At 60.1% G+C, this 18,198-nt stretch overlaps 1 long non-coding RNA gene across 2 annotated transcripts; it reads left to right on the top strand.

Moving 5' to 3' along the window:
* The first annotated feature begins 3,394 nt into the window (after nucleotides 1-3,394).
* Nucleotides 3,395-13,021, top strand: LOC123652544. 2 transcript variants are annotated; one of them, XR_006741928.1, is made up of 4 exons: nucleotides 3,395-4,773; nucleotides 11,040-11,212; nucleotides 11,887-12,034; nucleotides 12,363-13,021. It is a non-coding gene; the product is annotated as an uncharacterized LOC123652544 (long non-coding RNA). The 2 variants fall into 2 exon arrangements; XR_006741927.1 differs by having other exon boundaries at nucleotides 11,887-13,021.
* The last annotated feature ends 5,177 nt before the right edge of the window (nucleotides 13,022-18,198 follow it).

Genomic DNA, 18,198 nt, shown 5'->3' with positions numbered 1-18,198 from the left:
TGACCGTTTCCTTCAGTTTCGTCCCAGTTGTGGGACCTCCGAAGGTGGCACAGGCGTCACTGGGTCACGCGGAGGCTAAACCTACACCACGTCTAGGTCACGGTGTTGTCTGTGGAGGGCCCGGTGCCGTGGACAGGCAGCTGGATTAGGATAAGCCCTTCCGGTTTTACCAGCAAAGCCCAGGACGGACCCTTTGGGGATGCTCAGAGCAGCACCTCTCCATTGGGGAGCACTCTTTTGTGCTCCTGCCGGGTCAGGCCAGGCACAAACACCAGCCCTTTAGCGGGGTGATGAATATTTAGGAGATTCTGAGGCACTCTCTGCCGCAGCCCTCAGCACAGAACCGGCTTACAAGCATTGAGCAGAAGGTCGAGGGTCTCTGGTTTTGGTCTGTGTCATTTTTTTCTCCTGTAGCAGCCGCTGCGAGGCAGTTTCCTATTCCGTTCTACGCGTCCTTGTTTCTTTATTTTCTTTAAGTCCTCTCTCTCTGGCAGTGACTGCCTTTATTTTTTTCATTGCAAACGTATCGTATTCCGGACCCATCACCACAGAGCAGACAGTCTGGGAGGTGAGCAGGTATGTTTTGGCTTTTAAAACATTGGACGGTGTTTTAAAAAACTCAGAGTGTAGCCCAGCCGGCGTGGCTCCGTGGTTGAGCGTTGACCTGTGAACAGGGAGGTCACGGTTCGATTCCCGGTCAGGGCACATGCCCGGGTTGTGGGTTCAATCCCCAGTGTGGGGCGTGTAGGAGGCAGATGATCGATGATTCTCTCTCATCATTGATCTCTCTCTCTCTCCTCTCTCTTTCTCTCTCTCTCTTTCTCCCCCTTCCCCTTCCTCTCTGAAATCAGTAAACATATATATTTTTAAAAATTAAGAATTTAATATAATAAATCTGGATTTCCACCTTCTCCTGAAAAACGGGGTGATCTGAGTTCCTGGGGCCCCCACCCCCAGCTGGTCCCCCGCAGGCAGGCTGCGGAGGGGTTGCTTGTGAAGAGAGGACCCTCCTTCCCCTTGGCACATTCCCCCAGCGGCTTCGCCTTTCTTACCTGCCTGCCAGCCCACAGGCGTTTGCGTTTGCGACATTCTGACGAGACTGAAATAGGCTTTTGTGGGCTGTCCTGGGAACGCAAACAATACTGTTTGGTATATTTCAACGGGAAAACGAATATCAGCTTTTAAAGAGCAGAGATATCAACAGTGCAAATGTGGGGATGCTGACAGGGCCCTCCCCTAGCATGGTATGTCTTGAGATGACGGTCTCTGTCTCACAGCGCTTGCTGTGTGTGGCTCAGCACCTCGTCGGGACTTAGGAAATGACGTTCTGGGTGCTCGCCTGGGCCTGTCTGCCTGGGCCTGTCAGTTCCTCCCGAGACCTCACCGGCCTGATCTCTCCGCAACACCCACTCTGGCCCTTCTCCTGGCGTGGAGTTTGGGATCGGTCTCCTGCCCAGCTCCCCTGTCTGGAGAAAAACAGTTTCTCTCTGGGTGACAGCTCCCGTCCGGTTGAGTGGGTCCCACGACGTAGAGGCTGTCTCACGCCTGCTCTCCTGGCTGATGCCAAACGGGAGTCTGTGGCAAGGACAGGGTGCTCGCATTCCAAACCCCGGACAAGGGCTGGGTAAAAGTTCAGCTCATTCCCTTTAAAGAAAAGAAGAAGAAGAAGAAAAAAAAAAACTTCGTCTTTGGCGTTGCAGAGTTTTGACCCAGATCCATCAGAGGCCACGGGGAGCTCGCCGTGTTTGCAGAGTGGGGCTGGTTTCCGAGGCCTGTAGCTCAGAGAAACCCAGGAGGACCAGGGGCCTGCTGGGCTGGAGTGGAAGCCCTGCCTTTGCAGGCCCCCCGAGTGTGGCGGGAGGAGCCAGCCCCGTCTCCTCTCCCCCGAGCTCTCTCTGCCCCCCGAAGTCCAACACCGCAGGCAGCACCCTGGAAAGCCGCTTCCTGGTAGGCTCGCGCATGCTTGCTAAGTAAACATCCTCCCCTGTGTTTTTGGAACCACATTCGTTTCTGCTTCCTGGTCATCCCGCTCGGGGGTTTCTGTTCCCGGTGCCACGCAGAACCGAGTTAACCGAAGAAAGAGCTAGACCTGGGCAGAGGCAGCCGCCACGGCCATTTCGATCCCTGGTGACGCGGCTAAGAACGGTGATGGGGCTGTGGGAAGAAAGAAGAGAAGACGTGGGCGAAGAGTGAACTCTAACAAAGCCTTTCCCAAACACAGTGCTCGTCGTCGTCGTACTGCTTTGCAAGTCAGAGTGGGTTCCGGCTGAGCCGCCGGGATGGGGGACCTTCCTTTGCATTTACCCACGCTCGGGGACTGGCCACGGCCGGCCTCCACCTGCAGCCTCCGTGGCTGGGAGCGGCCCTCCTCTGACCCGAGCTTGCTCTCGCTCCCTCTCCCGTTGACTTAGTTGCCTCTTCTTGCGCACGTCCACCCACCCGTGGCATCCCCATCGCCGAGGCGGGGAGCAGCCGCGTCACGCACCAGGCTCCCCGGGGTGATGGGCCAGCTCTGCGCGCAGGGGCCCCCGCTGCTTCCCTCTGGTTCTCCGTCCCGGAGCAGGAGGCTCCCTGGCAGAGCTCAGAGCCCTTTTGTTTATTTGATCCTGGGCTCTTGGATAAATCAGGAATGTCCTGACGTGAACTTAGGCATGTTTTTCTTCCATGGAAAAGGAAACTCCGGCGAATGGTATTTAAGTCGGCAGAGGACCGTGCCGGGGAGGGGGGCCTCGCGCCGTGCGCCTTTGGCCGCCGGACCAGTCGGTAACGTCTTCGCTGGCATGCTCTGCCCTGGAGCCCAGAAGGTGTGAGTCTGGAGCGCTTTGCCCCCGGCTGGGAGCCTGGCACCGATACCCATGGTCGTCTTCCAAGTGGTCTTCGTGCTGCGTGAGGCCGTGGCCTGGCGTGGTGGCTGGAGGAAGGCTGCCAGGGAGGCAGGGTTCGGGGTCACGCGGCTGCCTGGCCTCTCTCTCTCAAGCCATCTTCCCGGGAGGGGCGGGGTTCTCGATGTGAAGTACCTTACGAGTCACCTGCCCCGGGACTGAGTCTCTCTCTCTCACTTCCAGTCGGGTCGAGCCTCTCTCGTATGGTGCCACTGGTTGTCAGGAAATCTTTCTGGGTCTGGATTTTTTCGAGGTGATGGTGTGGGGGCCTAAGACCCTTCCTGGGTCTGCCTCGGTGTGCGGGGTCCAAGGATAGCATCGGAATTGTTCTGGAAGCATATCTGGGTCTGTGCTTGGCTGCAGTGGAGACCTGTCAGTATCCTAGAACAGTCTCGGGCCTTCTCCAGAGCCATGGTGCTCCCCCTCCCCCCACCAGACCCCGAAAGAGTGTCCAGGTATGTGAGTGCCCAGGCATTACCCTCGCCAGGGCGATGGGGGTGGGCTGCTGGCTGCCCACCCCCCAGCGAGGAGAACCCCGTCCTTGGCCTCTCCAGGCCCAGGCCTGGCTGCCGCTCTGTTTTGCTGCCTTTCGTGTTGCCGGAGGATCTTCTTGGGAACAAATGACTCAGCAACCTGGATCTCTGGGACTGAGTGTGGCATGGCGTGCCTTCTGAGAAGCGATTGGACGGGTCCGCCTCGTCTCTCAAATTCTGAGCTCAGGAGCCACGCAGACCCAGACAGGTTTTAGTCTGGCTTCGTCAGGCTGCCGTTCACATTCGGACTCCCCGGTCCAGTTCCTGCCCCGGTACCAGGATCTCACTCGTGGGATAAGCCAGGCCATGTTTTAATTACCTTTTTTTTTTTTTTGTCTTTCGGAAATTTCAGGGAGGGGAAAAAAGGTCCCGGTTGGTGGCCCCCAAAAGCTAAAAAGGCAGCCAAGATCAGCTGCGCTGTAGATCTGGACTTGTCCGTGACAGAAAGAGTTAACAGGACAGTGGTCTCGGGGTGAGGGCCATTTTTTTTCCTGTGGCTGGGAGACGCTCACGGGGCTCAAGAAAAGATGACGCAACCTTTGGTGTGGGACAGCCCTGGCCTGTCGGCCTCGTGGGCGCTGTCCCTCAAAGAGTTAAGCTGGCCTTGGGGCCGGGGAGCCCTCAGGGAAGGTGTGAGCCCACGGGGACCAGCCTCTGGATGCCCCGGAGCAGTGAGGTGTGGGGTAAAAAATGGGACGGGAAAGTGTGGCCAGGGAGCCGAGTGCAGGCCCAACTTTTTCTTTTTTCTTTTTTTTTTTTCTGCCTTGTTTGACCAGCCTTGGCACTGCCCTCAGGCTCTCCAGGGGAAAAGCTGCAGTTCTGCTCTTGCAACACAAGGAGCAGACTGGAGAATTTAGATCTGCGTCACAGAGCTCAGAGAGAGAGAGAGAGGAGAGGAGAGAGAGGGGGAGAGGGAGAGAGAGAGAGCGCTCCGTCGATAGGTCTGCTAGCAACAGCCGTGCTGCAGCAGCAGCAGAGAGAGAGAGAGAGGGGAATCAAGAAACAAGTCATAGCAACACCGGGTGCCAGGTTCTGCCAGCTCCCTGGCCAAAGCCGTTCAGAAATCTGTCTGGGGCTGGAGGCCTGTGGGTAGCCTAGGCTGAGAGGAGGAGGAGGATGATACGCAAGGTGGCACGGGCGGTTCCCGTGCGGAGGAGGTGGGGAGAGGGGGTGGTGGGGGGCAGGGGTGGGGGCCAGAGGTGGTGGGGGCCACGGTGGAAGCCTGAACCGGACCGGTTTCTGGAACATTCGAGACTGCGGCATCGTCACAGCCAGACCAAGATTTAGGTCTGCGCAGCCGGCGATGGGCGGTCCGATGGGCTTCGGGACTCGATGGCGCAGCCCTCTTCTTCCCCCACGTACGTATCTGCCGGGATTCGGGGGCGATGGCTCTGCGTATGTGGGCGCTCTGTCTTTCTCACCTCCTTTCTCACTTTCTGCTATTTTTTTTTTTTTTTTTTATGGAGGGAGGGCTTTTTTTTCTCTCTCTCTCCCACTTCAGTTTCTTCTCCCTTCGTGTCAGCTGCTCAAACCTGTTCTGGGGGGGCGAGGAGAGAGGAGCAAGCTGTCTCGGGCGTCCCACCTGACCCTCCTAGTCCTGATCCCCTTTTTCTTCTGTTGGGCAGACATACGGACTGGTTTTCCAGTTCAGTGGCAGCCCTTGTCTGTCTGTCCGTGCAGGGCTCAGGTGGAAGGGGGAGGGGGGTCAGTGAGGAGGAGGAGAGGTCTTGAGAGGAAGGCCAGGCACAGTCTCCCAGGGGCTGCCTCATGGAAACGCTCAGCCCTGAGGCTCTGGCCGGCGGGGAGCAGGTGGGCAGGCTGGGCTGTGGACTGGGAGCCGTGGGGTGAGGCTGGCAGGCTGGTCACTGCGTAGTTGGGGAAAGTGGGGAAATGATGACGCAGTCACTGTTGCATCTCGTGGGGACCTCTGGGGGGACAGGTAGTGAGGTTCCCGGGGTGTGTGGGGCCAGCTGAGAGGGTTTAAAAGAGGAGCGGAGTGGGGGAAGCCAGCCTTTAGAGATTAAATGTCATCCCTTTGGCGTTGGAAAGTTGTTTACCTTGCGCTCTCTGTGTCTCTCCATGTTGGCACCCTTCCAGTTCACATGTGATGGCCTTCCTTGTACTGCTGCATCATTAACTAAGTGACTGAGCTGGCCTTCCATTGGCCAGGGGAGGGCTCTCCCTCCAGACACGTCCTCCGATTGGTGGCCTGGCCTGTGGCAGGTGAAAACCTCTTTTTCATTGGCTGAGGGTGAGGTATCAAATCTGAATTTGCATTCCACTTGCTTCCAGGGGAGGGGGGAGAAGCCCAGCAGCTCTCTGAGATCTGTTTAGGGGTGTGCGTAGGTGCTCCTGGGGGCCTGCCTTCGACGGACCAGGAGAAGCTTCTTCCTGCGCCCTTTTACCTCATGAGGAGCTCAGGGCACCCCAAACTTGGCCGAGGGGGAAGGGTTGGGGAGCTAGACAGGTGCCCAGAGCGTTGGCCAGACGGAAAGAAAATATCTGTCCTTCAGTTTGGTGTCAGAAAAGGGAATTTTCCAATCAGCCACACCTTGGTGTTGCGGCAAAATAATTCTTGGCTCCCCTGGAAACGCCCGGGCAAGGTAGGGCAGAGCCGCCGCTGCTGCTGTTGCCACCACCCCGGGCTTCCTGCTGACGCTGGGCTGCTCCCAGGGGGACCAGAGATTTGCATTGACGTCTGGGGCTGTCCAGAGCCGAGCCCAGTGTGGGGAGGACCTGCCTTCTGGAAGCTGCTGCTCCCTGGTGCTCGCAAAGGTGAGGATGGGACCGACCCCCGGACGTCGGTCCGAAGCTGTGTATCGGGTGGGGTTTCGGGGAGGGCCCCTGGGCCCCGAGAGGGGACACAGGCTTGTCCTTCTGGGGAGAGACCGAGAGTGAGAGCAAAACTAGGACAGCAGGCTGATCCTCTGGTTGGGGGGCAGGGGACGTGGGAAATCTAGGGTTTCGGCTCCCCATCCCGCCTGGTTGCAGGCCTCCCCTTGGTGGGGACGGGGTTCCCGAGCCCGCCCCAGCCCTGCGCAGTGGCCCCCGCCCCGTGACTGCGCAGCTGGCAGCGCAATGCGCCTGGGTCTCCGGCCTGGGGCAGCGCCGCCCTGCTGCTTACATAACGGAGGGCACGGCGGCGCCTTCCTGGCCCTTCCTCGCCAACCTGCCTCCCGGCTCCCTCCCGGGGCCCACGGAGCCGGGAGGGTCTCACAGGAGAGCCATTTCGCTCTGTCCCGGCAGAGGTAGGCGCTAGGGCTGCAGACAGAAGGGGGGTGACCATGGGTCCTCGGGTTGGGGCGTAGAACGCAGGCTGTCCTTCTGAGTGCCCGGGGCCACCTCCGGTCCCCCCGGACCTCTCCCGGGGGACGGGCGGATGCCCTTCCTGCCCTCTTAGGCCTCTGGCTTCGGAAAGGGCAGTTCTGATGGGAACGACGTGGCGGTTGGGGAGAGCGAGGGAAGGTTGGGGGGCCCCGGTGGGAGCGGTGGACCGTTGCCCGCCCTGGTCGCTGGCCCTCCTTGCCCTGGGTGGGCTGATAGGGTTCTTGGACTCCTTTTCTTGCAAGGCTGCCATGTTGGAGGTACAGGTGCTGGGCTCGGACACGGTGGTGTTGGTTTTTTTTGTCCTGCTGCGCCGGTTCTGCAGAGTGGGGGGGGCGGGGGGGGCTGGGATGGGGGGGGTCAGAGGCGGGCATCGGTGGCTGCCGCAGTGAAGGTGGCCCAGTCCCAACCCCAAGCACAGCCCTGGTTGCGGGGGGGGGGGGGGGGGGGGGGGGGGCCTCACCACTGGGGCCCTGGTGTGGCCAGAGCGTGGGCCCTGCTGACCCAGGCCTGGGGCGTCATGCCTCAGCCTCAGGCTCAGGGCTGTCGGGTGAACGGCTGGATCTCGGGGGGTGGGAGGAGGAGGCAGAGCCATGGCAGCTCCTCTCAGACGTGTGGGATCCCCAAATACATCTGCCTCGGGCAGGCAGCCTCCCCACGGCCTGGGGTGGGGTCCCTGGCAGTTTGAGGATCTGTCCCGATGGCCCTGCCTGTTTGCCATTTCCCCCTCTGTTTGTGCTCAGGCCCCTCCCACAGCCGATCCCCAATCCCGAGCCCAGCAGGCGCCCTGCCGTCCCCGTGCCCGTGCCCGTGCCCATGCCGTCCCCGGCTGGCTGCGTGCAGCGGCCATCTTGTCTTCCTGCCCAGAAACGTGAAATGGTTCCTCCTCGATCCGGAGGAGAGCCTTCCCCTCGCAGGCTGCCTGCCGGGGGCTGTCTGCAGCCAGCCTCAGATCCTGTCCCTAGGTGGCCACACATTCTCGCAAAACCAGGTGACTCCCTTGTGCTTGCTTCTCCCACCTCCGTTTTCACCGGGGGGCGCTTTCCGTGGCACCCACCCACCCACCTGCCGCAGTGCCTGTCCCCAGGAACCTGTCCTTCCCTCCGCCAGCGGGGTCCTCAGAGCCACCCCTGCCCAGCTCCCATGGCCTTCATCCCTCTGTCTGCTCCTTTGGTTGTTGTTTTTTTTGCCTGTAAATCTCACGCCACCTATTAGACGGGGAGCTCACTCGTACCCAGTGGGCGCCTCCTGCCTACTGGGCCCCCCTCCTGGCTCTCGCACGACGGCCATTTCATTTATCCCTCACCCTGACCCCCGGGGGGCATCGGTGGCTGGTAAGTGTTCCGATCATGGTTAGAACCCTGGTCTCTCAAAGCCTTTGTGTGTTTTTTCCTCTCTCCGTCCTCTGTGTCTGCAAAATGCCCCTGAACGAGGTAGGTCCCCCAAACGTGACTGTGTAAGGGGTTCTGTAAGTCCCTGAGGCATGGGGGGACTTCGGGTGGCCGGTCCTTTTGCACCCAAGGTCTGGGTCCCTTAGCTGGCCCATACCACCCTCACCCTTTTTCCTCTTCCCTGTGGCCAGTCTCACTCATCAGGCCGGCTTCCTTTGTTTTGTTTTGTTTCTGTTGTTGTTGTTTGTTTTTTGTAGCTGAAATGGATGGATTGACAAACCTCCGTGATCCTGGGAGAGGGAGGAGGAGGAGGAGAGTGGGTGGGTTATGGGACCTTCTGAGCAGAGATAAGCTCCAGAACGCAGCAGCAGCAGCAGCAGCAAGTGGAGAGCGTGGGAGGCAGGGCCGGGGACATTGATTATCCCTGGACGGACGGTGGGTGGCCTGCGGACCCTGCCTCGTCTTCCCCGGGCGGTGTTAGACCGATTATTGGATCTTCCTAAGTCTCCGTGTCCTCCCTCACTCAGGGAGAGGGAGCCACGTGACTCCGCAGAAATGCCTGCCATCTCGCCCAGCAAGCAGGCCCCCCTCCCCCCCCCGAAGTGTGGCTCCCTGGCCCCTACCCAGGAGGTTTGCAGGGCCGTGAGGCCGGCATGGCGTGAGGTGGCTGGGCTCAAGAAGAAATGGGGAAGAGGGGAGCTTGCATGCCTCAATGGCAGCAGAACAGAGTGGGGGGTGGGAGGGAGGGGAGGTCACCAGGCACCAGGCAGCAGGCACCTGAAGCCTGCCACGCCGTTTCCTTCCCCACCGGGAGGAATTGCCCCTCCACCGTCTGCGTGGGAGCGAGGCCGCGGGAACGGGGCCGGAGGGCGGGAGGTGGCAGAGGGAGGGTTAACGGGGCGCCTTCCTGGGAGCCTTCGGATGCCAGGTTAGCCTCCCTCCCCTGCTTCCTGCCACGCATCCATCCGTGGGAGGGGAGCCGAGCACCCTGAGGCCCCTCGTCACCAATTGTGGGGCTGCAGAGCGGAGAGTGACGCCAGCCGTGCGTCGCCAGCCGTCGGCAGCGGGGACCCTGGTGACGGCCGCTCGGTTGTTTTTTTCCTCTCTGGATGATGACTCAGTGCGTTGGGAGCAGGAAGATGGAGCGCTCAGCTGAATGGCCAGGACATTCTGTCAGCGTGAAAGCAGGAACAGCTTGTCGGGGCGGCTCAGAGCTGACCCAGCCGCCGCTGGGGTCGTTTGCAAGAGGGGCCGGGCAGCAAGAAGCCCCCCATGGCGTGTCGGGGTGGGGTTGGGGGGAGCCCCGGGGACTCACCAGGCTGCTGCGGGGCCCGTGCATTTTGGAATCGGAACAGAACACGCAGCTGTTTGTATTTTTAGATGAACTTGACAAACAGGGTCGCCTCTGGAGCTCCTCTCACGCGTCCCCAACGGGAGGCATCTCACCGGGGCCCCTGGGGATGTGTCCCTGTGGCTCGGACAGAAGGTGGGGGGATCTCTTCTTGGGGTGGGGACGGGGCGAGCAGGAGCGCCCGGGGGATCCCACGAACCAGTGCCCGTCGTGGGGATGTTGCGTCTTAGGTGGCACCGTGTGAAGATGGTGGAGACGCATCTCCCTCCGGCCTTAAGCTGAAGCTCAGCTCTTGGGTTGCCTGCTTGGGTCTCCCCTTTCCTGCCTTCTCAAATCAAAGCTAACTCCCTCTCCCCCACCCCTTCATCTGCCTCTCTTCCTTCTCAGGCAAAATGGTAGACCTTGAGTTCCTGACCTGGGTGTGTGTCATGGCGGCTCAGGGTTCTAGGCTTTTCCTGGATCTGCCGCATTGCGCTGAGCGCATGTGACCTTCCCCCAGGCCCCACCCGCCCGCCCCGCCCGCCCGGCCTGCCGGGGAGCCAGAGAGAACATGGAGCTCCATCGCCGCTGAGTTGTGGCCAAAGCATCGTCCCCAGCCTCTGGCTTCGCTTTCTCTCCTCTCTGTCCGTGGCACTGGGCAGAGGAGCAGACAGCCTGCGGGTGGGTTGGAGGGGCAGCGGGCCTGGAGCTCCCGGACCCCTCTCTCCGGGTCCCCTTCCTGAGTCTCAGGCTTTGCCATAGAGGATGGGGGCGCCCCCTCCCTTCCCCAGCGACATCGGGGCGGGCGTGACTCACTGGGGGCCTCTGGGAGGAGTGGCCCTGGGGCCTCGGGAGGCTGAGGGAGCACGGAGACCTGACTGAGGTCACAGCGGACGGCTGGTCAGAGCTGTGGAGGAGCCAGCCGTCCCCACCCAGAGCCCGCGGGCAGGACCAGCCCCTCTGCGTCATGTCTCTTTGAGCCTGAGTACAGAGCAACTTGACCTACAAAAACTCATCCATAGTGGGTGTCAGATGCTTTGAGCCTCCTGTTTTCTTTGTCCAGAAGCTGCGTGTCTGAAGAGAGCCCAGGTTCTGTCCTTCAGAGAGCTCCGTGGTCCTTCTGGTTTGGTTGTTATTTTTTTTTTAAATAATTTTATTTATTGCACAGAGGAAGGGAGAGGGAGGGAGAGAGAGAGAGAGAAACATCCAAGATGAGAGAGAATCATTGATTCCTTGATCAGCTGCCTCCTGCACGTCCCCCACTGGGGATCGAGCCCGCAACCCGGGCATGTGCCCTGACTGGGAATCCAAGCATGACCCCCCTGGTTCATGGGTCAACGCTCAACCACGGAGCCACAGCAGCCTCAGGTTTGGTTTTGAAAGAGCTGCTGGGACTGGCCCTTCTTGACCAGACGCTGCCCCTTCCTCCAGGACAGTGGGTTGCTCCTGTCATTGGATGCTGAGCAGCCATGGTCCCAGGGCCACATCGTGACCCTGACGGGACCTCATCGGAGCCTGCACCACGAATGGCTTGCGGCTGGCCCTGCAGCTGAGTCTTCCTTTTGCTTCTTCCCCACAGAGAACTCAGAGAAGTTGAGCTCCATCAGTGACAACCGTGTGGAGATTCGGACCATCCGAGGATGGTGCTGGTGGGCAGAAGACAGCCGTCATACCGTGGGGTCACGTGCGCCCTTTTGCATTTATTTGAAAACCCCCAAAAAAGAGAGATGCGTGGCAGCCTGGCTCCGTGCAGTAAGTATTTGCCTGCGTTCTTTTATTCCTTCAGACGTCGGAAGCAGATAGATGTTTTTTGACCCCAGCCAGCTGCCGTGCCTTCTCCATTCTGTTCTGGCACCCCCAATCCTCGGTACTCCGGAAGAGAGGACTGGATTGCTTTTCTCGTGCTGCGGAGAACTGTAGAGACGCTAGAACGCGATGTTCATCCCGCACACGTCCCCCTCTCACTTAGGAGACCTCGACTTGCCCTAAAATAGAGCCAGGAGCCCACGTCCCTCGGTGCAGAGTGTTAATGGGCCAAATGGGAGGACCCTGTTTGCCCTCCCTGCCCCTGGCAGGGAGGTGAGGCTCCCAGTTGGCTGGCAGAGGGAGGTTGGTCCCTGCCAGCATCTAGCATGGTTCTCTGCCAAGTTCTAGCTCCAAATCTCCAGGCCGGTTGGAACCTAGACTATATATAGCCTTTGCTAAGCAATCCTTATCGGACGTGTCTGCCCTCCCCTGTGGGAGAGGAGCGGTTCTATCAGAGAACCAGAACCTAGAGAGCGAGGCATCTCTGAGGGGCCTTTCCTTCTGGGAAGGCCGTGTGTCCTTGTGTGTGCGTGTGTGTGTGTGTGTGTGTGTGTGTGTGTGTGTGTCCGTGTGTGGTGTCCCTGATTCAGGGCTGCCACGCTCGGTTTCCCCTAATTCAGATGCGGAGAGATCCAAAGGTCACGTGGATGAGGGTCCTGATATCGGAGGAGCTGACAGCCTCGATGGATTTGGGCTTTGGACGAGGAGAGACCGGGCCCTGGATGTGGCTGAAGGCACGGCGTGGCCCTTGGTGAAGACCAGGCTCCGGTATGTCTTCTGGGTTTCCTGTTTGCCTTGCTCTGACCTCCCCCTTCCTTCTGTTGGACCTCTGGTCTTCCCTGCCTTTCTCCACCCCTTCCTCCTCCTCCTCCCTCTGGTTTTCTTAAGGATCCATGAGGGCAGGCTCCGCTCCAGCATCCGGCATCCGGGAACTGCGCCTGCTCCCTGCCCTCCCCCCTCCCCCCGGAGTTTCTGGGAATCCGCCTTTGCTAGGCAGCGGTGTCAGCCGTCACGGAGAGAGCTGGTAGTGACTGGGGGTGGCACAGTGGGTGGTGCAGGCAGAGTGGGCTGGATCTCTGCCTTCTCCCTGTTGTAGGTGCTGTTGAGCCACCCCTCGGCGGTGGTTCCGGGAGCGAAAGAGCTGATGGATGTGGCTCATCGTCGGGCTGCTCCATGGGAAATATGATTCAACCCCTTCCCTGCCGCCCAGGTAAGTCAGGGGTGGGCTGTTTCCCTTCTCGTTTTTCCCCAACCCCCTCTTTCCCCAGGGAGGCCATTTTCCTTATGCGGTGAGCAATCCTTCAACGTCTTCACTTCAGAATCTCCCAAACAACGTTCCCCTCCTTTCCATGCTCTCCCTCCCAGCTTTTCTGTGAATGGGGTTGGTGGCCAGTAGGGACTTGGGAAAGGTGGCCAGGGAAGCGACCGGCTGCTAGGGTGTGTGGAAGATGGCTGGGAGGTGGCTGGGTGTGGCTGTTGGCAGAGCAGTTGTGTCTCCTGTGTCATTGACTAGTCCTCTCCTTAGCAGCCCCCCCCCCCCCCCCATATATCCCCTCGCCTGAGGTTCTGGGTTTAATCCCTCAAGACTCTGGGAACCTGCCTGGGACTCGGGTATCTCTTCTCAGCGTCATCTCTGGGGATGTCCTTTCTTACTCCAGACACATTTAGCCTTGCTGGCCTCTGTCTAGAGCTCAAGTCTGGAGTTTAGACTATGGCCTAGGCAAGTAGATTTGGGGTTCTTTCCCTACTTTTTTTTTTTTTTTAAATAATATATTTTTATTGATTTCAGAGAGGAAGGGAGAGAGATAGAAACATCAATGATGAAAGAGAATCATTGATCGGCTGCCCGCTGCCCACCCCACACTGGGATAGAGCACGCCACCTGGGAATGTGCCCTGATCGGGAATTGAACTGTGACCTCCTCGTTCATAGGTCCATGCTCAACCACTGAGCCACACTGCCCGGGCTGCCTACCTTGTGTGTGTGTGTGTGTGTGTGTGTGTGACTTTCTTCCTCGAAGCTATTATTGCCTTGGCCTTAAAAAAAAATTCCACTTCCAGTAAGCCATTGCAGAGCATCTGTAGGCAGTGGATGGAGGAATGTTTTTCTCTGCCTCGCTTGATGATAACAGCCACGGTGATTAAAAACGATGACGGCTGCGGGACTGGGGAGGCCTGTCGCCTTGTAGAGACAATTCAGACAGCCCGGCTGCGTCGCCGGGAAACCTCTCCCCTCCCGAGTAGATTCCGGCACCATCCTGGGCTAGGGGTGCTGGTTGGAATTAGCCGGGGCCCATTTGCCTGGTGTCTTAAGAGAAAAGGGGTGCTGCTGCGTAATTTGATGACCCCTCGGCTAACCCCTGGAGGCCCTGTGGGGTCCCGCCTCTCTGCCCTCTTTTCCCCACCCCACTCCCTTCCGCCCGCCCTCAGGGAAGGGTTTCATGTCTCCCCATCTGAGAGGCATCTGAGAACTGGCTCTGAGCAGCCCGAGAGCCGCCCTAAGGAGGGAAGGAAGTCAGGGCTGTGTGGATGAGCCGGTGTCTCTTCCTTCCAGGAATCTGACCCAGTCTCAGCCCCTCCAGCCGTCATGGGGCAAGGCATGGCTAAGCGTGTTGGGTCTGGAACATGAATAAAGAGGAGGGATCAGCTTTGGGGCAGCCGGGGAGATGAAGAGGCGCGGGCCAAGTCCCTCACGACGTGCCGGCGAGAGTCCGGCCAGCGCCGGCTGAGGGGCCGGAGCCAGCCGGCACTGTTGGCCATGCTCAAGGGCCTCTGCTCGCCCGTGTGCGGTGCATCCCTGGCCTGGCTCGGGGTGACCCCCGGGTGCTCCCATTCATAGCCCTGCCTGTCCAGACGGGGAGAACCAGGGTGGGAAGCTAAGGGGCAGTTGCCTGTCACCTCTGTGGCCTTTCCAGAGCCCGGACTGGTGCTTCCCTGTTGGTTTGCCTGTGTGTGTTCCTCGCCTAATTCCTTTGACCCTGCTCACTGCCTGGAGCTCTGTGTGTTGCAAGTCCGGCCAGCAGAACAGTTGACACCTCCTGGGCAGGGGTGGGGGGAGGTAGGACAGGCGTATCTGGCACTTTCTTCCTGACCTTTGGATCTTGTGGTCTGGAAGCCAGGAGGCAGGGTGGGGCCCTTCCATCTGAGTCCAGCAGAGGTTAACAGAGCTGGTGGCACCGGCGCTGGGGTGGCGTGGCTTGGGCAGCAGGCACTGGAGGTGGGGCCCTGCCAGGGCACCTGATTGGCCAGCGCCTTCTCGGCCCCATTGAATTCTGGTCTGGTCGGGGCTGCGAACTGTTTAATGCATGCCTTGGCTCCGTCCCCTGGCACCAGTGCCCCCAAGGCTGCAGCCACAGCTTTAGAGAGGATCTGTACCCTGTGCCGGTCACTTCTGTGGGCATGCTGCCTTCCCAGGAGATAGCGGAGAGATACCGACGGCCCCTGTCCACCAGCTGGCTGTTCCAGAGAGGCCTCGCTCTGCTCTCCTGGGACTTGAGCGTCTGTGAGGAGAGCAGAGGCTGGGGTGGGTGTCTTGCCGGCTCCCTCCACGGGCGCTGCCTATGTGCTGATGGAGCCCGGGAGCACCTGCAGGCCCCAAGGCCCGAGCAGAGCCTGGTGCAGTCACGTTGAGCCCGGGCAGGGGAGGAGTCGGGGGAGGAGCGTGTAGGGAGGTGGCTGTGCATTGTCTGACCACAGGTCTAAGGCCAGGAGGGTGTGGGAGGGTGTAGCCCGTGTTCAGCCAGGGCTGCCTGCTGTGGCCTGGAATGGATGCGTGTGTGCCTGGAGCCCAGATCGGGGCCGGGCTGGGGCTGGAAGGCATGGGGTGGGCAGCAGAGTTCTCGGTCTCAGCAGGCTGCCCCGGGAAAGGGAAACTGACCTTTGTAAAGAGTCCCGCCTCTGCTTATCTGATTTCACCACCAGAACAACCCTCCGGAGTAGGTGTTACTTCCCTTGTATGGTCAAAGAAACTGTGATTATGAAGTGACTTAGCCAAGGTCACACACTTGGTAAGAGGGGCTGTTTAAGATTTCAAGCCAGGCACTTCCAACGCCTGTACTTTTCATTTTCACCCTCTGGGGCTGGTGCAGACATTTTGGGGAGCTGAGACCAACCCCCCCGCCCCCTTCCCATGGGTAGGCAGCCAGGAGAACGAGTGTGAACCAGAGTGAGAGGCCAGGCGCCCAAGGGGGCTTCGCAGTCACCAGGTCGGCTCTGCCACATCCATTTTGAGGGGGAGGCAGGGCACAGGAAGGCCCTCTGGGGTATCCATGGACAGACAGGATGGAGCAGGCAGATCCACCCCCTCCACAAATCTGGACTCGGCCTCTGCAGTGTGCCAGGGCCTGGACTGGGGAGGCAGCATGCAGCCACGTGCTGGTGTGGGAGAGGTAGAAAATAACCTATAATAATAAAAGCATAATATGCTAATTAGACCAGACATCCTTCCGGAGGACCTTCCGGACAAAGCGGGGGCTGTGAGGGAAGCCCGGGTCCCAGGTGCCAGCAGCTGGGGGAAGGAAGGCCTACTCTTGCACGAATTCCGTGCATCGGGCCTCTAGTAACAAATAAAATAAAAAGGAACATAGAGTAGACGTGACAGAAAAGGAGGACGCCCACCTCTAAGGAGCGGGGATCCCGATGTGGGTCAGGGAGGGGACGGAGGGGCCTGAAGGACCTCAGCCCCATGGGGAAGCCATCGTCTTCAGGCCTCCGGAGAGTTAGAGTCCATATGGATGCCCACCCCTCTCTCTCTCTAGAACCCAGAAAGGCCTCCAAGGTCCCCACAGCTTAGAGGCACTTGCAAGGACCACGGTGGCAGCAGGCCGCAGCCCGTAGGTCGCCAGCAGAGGAGGGCGTTTCCATTGGCCGTGGCTGCTCTCGGCGCCCTGTCTCCCACCCTCACCGGCGCCAGCCGGTGTCTCTGCCTCCGCCTGGTCACCCTGCCCCTTGCCCCACAGCGCAGGCACATCGGGATAAGGCTTTGCCGAGTCACCGGTAAAATATGTGCCCGGGGGAGGCAGAGCTTCGTGCCCAGCCTCTCCTGGCACAGCGCATGCTTCTGAGATGGTCGAGATAGGGAAGGGGCAGGCGGCGGGGAAGGGGTGAGCAGGCACCCTGTGTGATAGATGCCTGGGTGAGCGTGATGCCTTGAGAGGTTGAGGCCGGCGGGTGGCTGGGGACGTGGGAGGGAGATTTCCAGTGGGGCTGGCTCCGGGGCTCGGGACTTGTTTACGTGGTACCAACCGACCAGCGGCCGGCCCACGTGACTCAGGCCACGTGATGCTCCTTCCCTCCTTGCCCCAGGGTCATTTCTGCCCCCCTCCCCCTCCCAACCACCGAGGCTGCCAGGGGCCTGGGGTTGCACAGGGTGAGGTGGGGGCTCAGGGCTGATGTCCTTGGTGGAGAAGGGTCAGCAGGCCTTGGCTCCACTGGTGAAAACTCCCCCACTTCACCTCTTTGGGACTCGTTGGCCTTCTCAGAAAGGGAGGGGGGTGGAAAAGAAGCCTTTTGGAGGTTCCTGCCAACTCTGACACAGGGCTGGCTGGATGGCGGTGGATGGCGGTGGAGGCATCTCTGAGCCAGAAACTCCGGACAAGGGAAGCTAGACCCGAGTTAGGAAAGGGGGGGGTGAGCAAGGGGGGATCTTGAGGAACCGCCTTCAGCTGCAGCCCTGTGTTCTGAAGAGGCCCTGTTGCTGTCAATCAGGGCAGGTGGGTGGGGCAACTTTCAAAGGACTCCCCCCCAGCCCCCCACCCCCGAAGTAAGTGGGCAGGGGCTTGAGATGACCCGCAGATGGCTGATGGGGACCCTCTGGTGACAGAGGGCCAGAGTGCGGGAGCTGCCGGGGTTGTCTGTGCCGGGGGGGGAGGGGGGTGGCATGAGGTCGCACACACTGTCCCGTCTGGCCCTGAGTCCGGAGAGAAACCGGGAGCGCAGGCAGGTTCTGCGTGTCCTGTGCCTTCCTCGGGACACCTGTTCGGGGTCCGTGTCAGGAAGTTTTCTTTTATATTTAGCCTCGTTTCTCACGAGGTTGTTTACACCCTTCTATTTAAAAAAGAGAGAGAAGAAAAGAAAAAAAAAAAAACACCAAAATATCTCAGAGCCGCCGGTTCCATTTTGGCTTCTGAGTCTCGAGTCACTAGTTCAAAGGTAGCGACAATAACCCGCGTGCAGGAGAGCCCAGGTCTCGGGCCTCAGGCTGCTGTGCAAGGCCAGGCCCAGCCAGCGGGGCTGGGAGCCGGGCCCAGCTCTGGCCGCGCAGCCTCGGTCCCCGGGGCCCTCTCCTTCTCCCCGGCCGACCGCTGGCGAGGGGCCCCTGGGGGTTAAAGGCTCCCGTCGGGCAGCCCGCTAACCAGAATGCAGAGCTTTAAAATCGGCTACATTTCTCCAAGATACTTCCCTGGGCTTCAGCACTGTCATCCCTCCGCCCTCGCCCCAGAAGGGCGGGGTGAGCAGGGATGTGGGCTGGGACTCCGGCAGGAGAGGAATGGATGGGCAGCCCTCCTCCCTCACTCAACAGTTCTCTTCCCATTTTCCGGCTCATTGGGTCCCCACGCGGGCCTGCGAGGGTGGATGGAATTATTCCCGTGGTGGGTGAAGCTGAGCCAGAGAGTCCTGCCAGGATCTGCTCCCTGGTACCTGCCGAATTTGGGTCCAACTCAGGTGTCACTTCCTAGGGTTCCAGCTGTGCTCTGTCACTGATCAGGGGGAGCGGGGCGGGGCGGGGCAGGGATGGGGAGCGGGTCCCGGGCAGCTGCCTTGATCTCTGTAGGCTGCAGGTCTCTTCTCAGAACATCCGGCGGAGACCCTTGGCCTCTGATTCTCTCCGCTCCTTGGAGCTCCTGTGAGATCTGAGCGGTGCTTCTCCGCTGGGAGGCAGCCGCTCCCCTTGCGTCTCTGTGAGGCCTCAGGCTCCGCACCACCGACCCCGCT

Source organism: Pipistrellus kuhlii, unplaced genomic scaffold, assembly GCF_014108245.1.
Source record: "Pipistrellus kuhlii isolate mPipKuh1 unplaced genomic scaffold, mPipKuh1.p scaffold_m20_p_18, whole genome shotgun sequence".
In the NCBI taxonomy this organism is placed as follows: Eukaryota; Metazoa; Chordata; class Mammalia; order Chiroptera; family Vespertilionidae; genus Pipistrellus; species Pipistrellus kuhlii.
The sequence above is the reverse complement of the archived record's forward strand: the minus strand, read 5'-3'. Positions and strand labels throughout refer to the sequence as shown.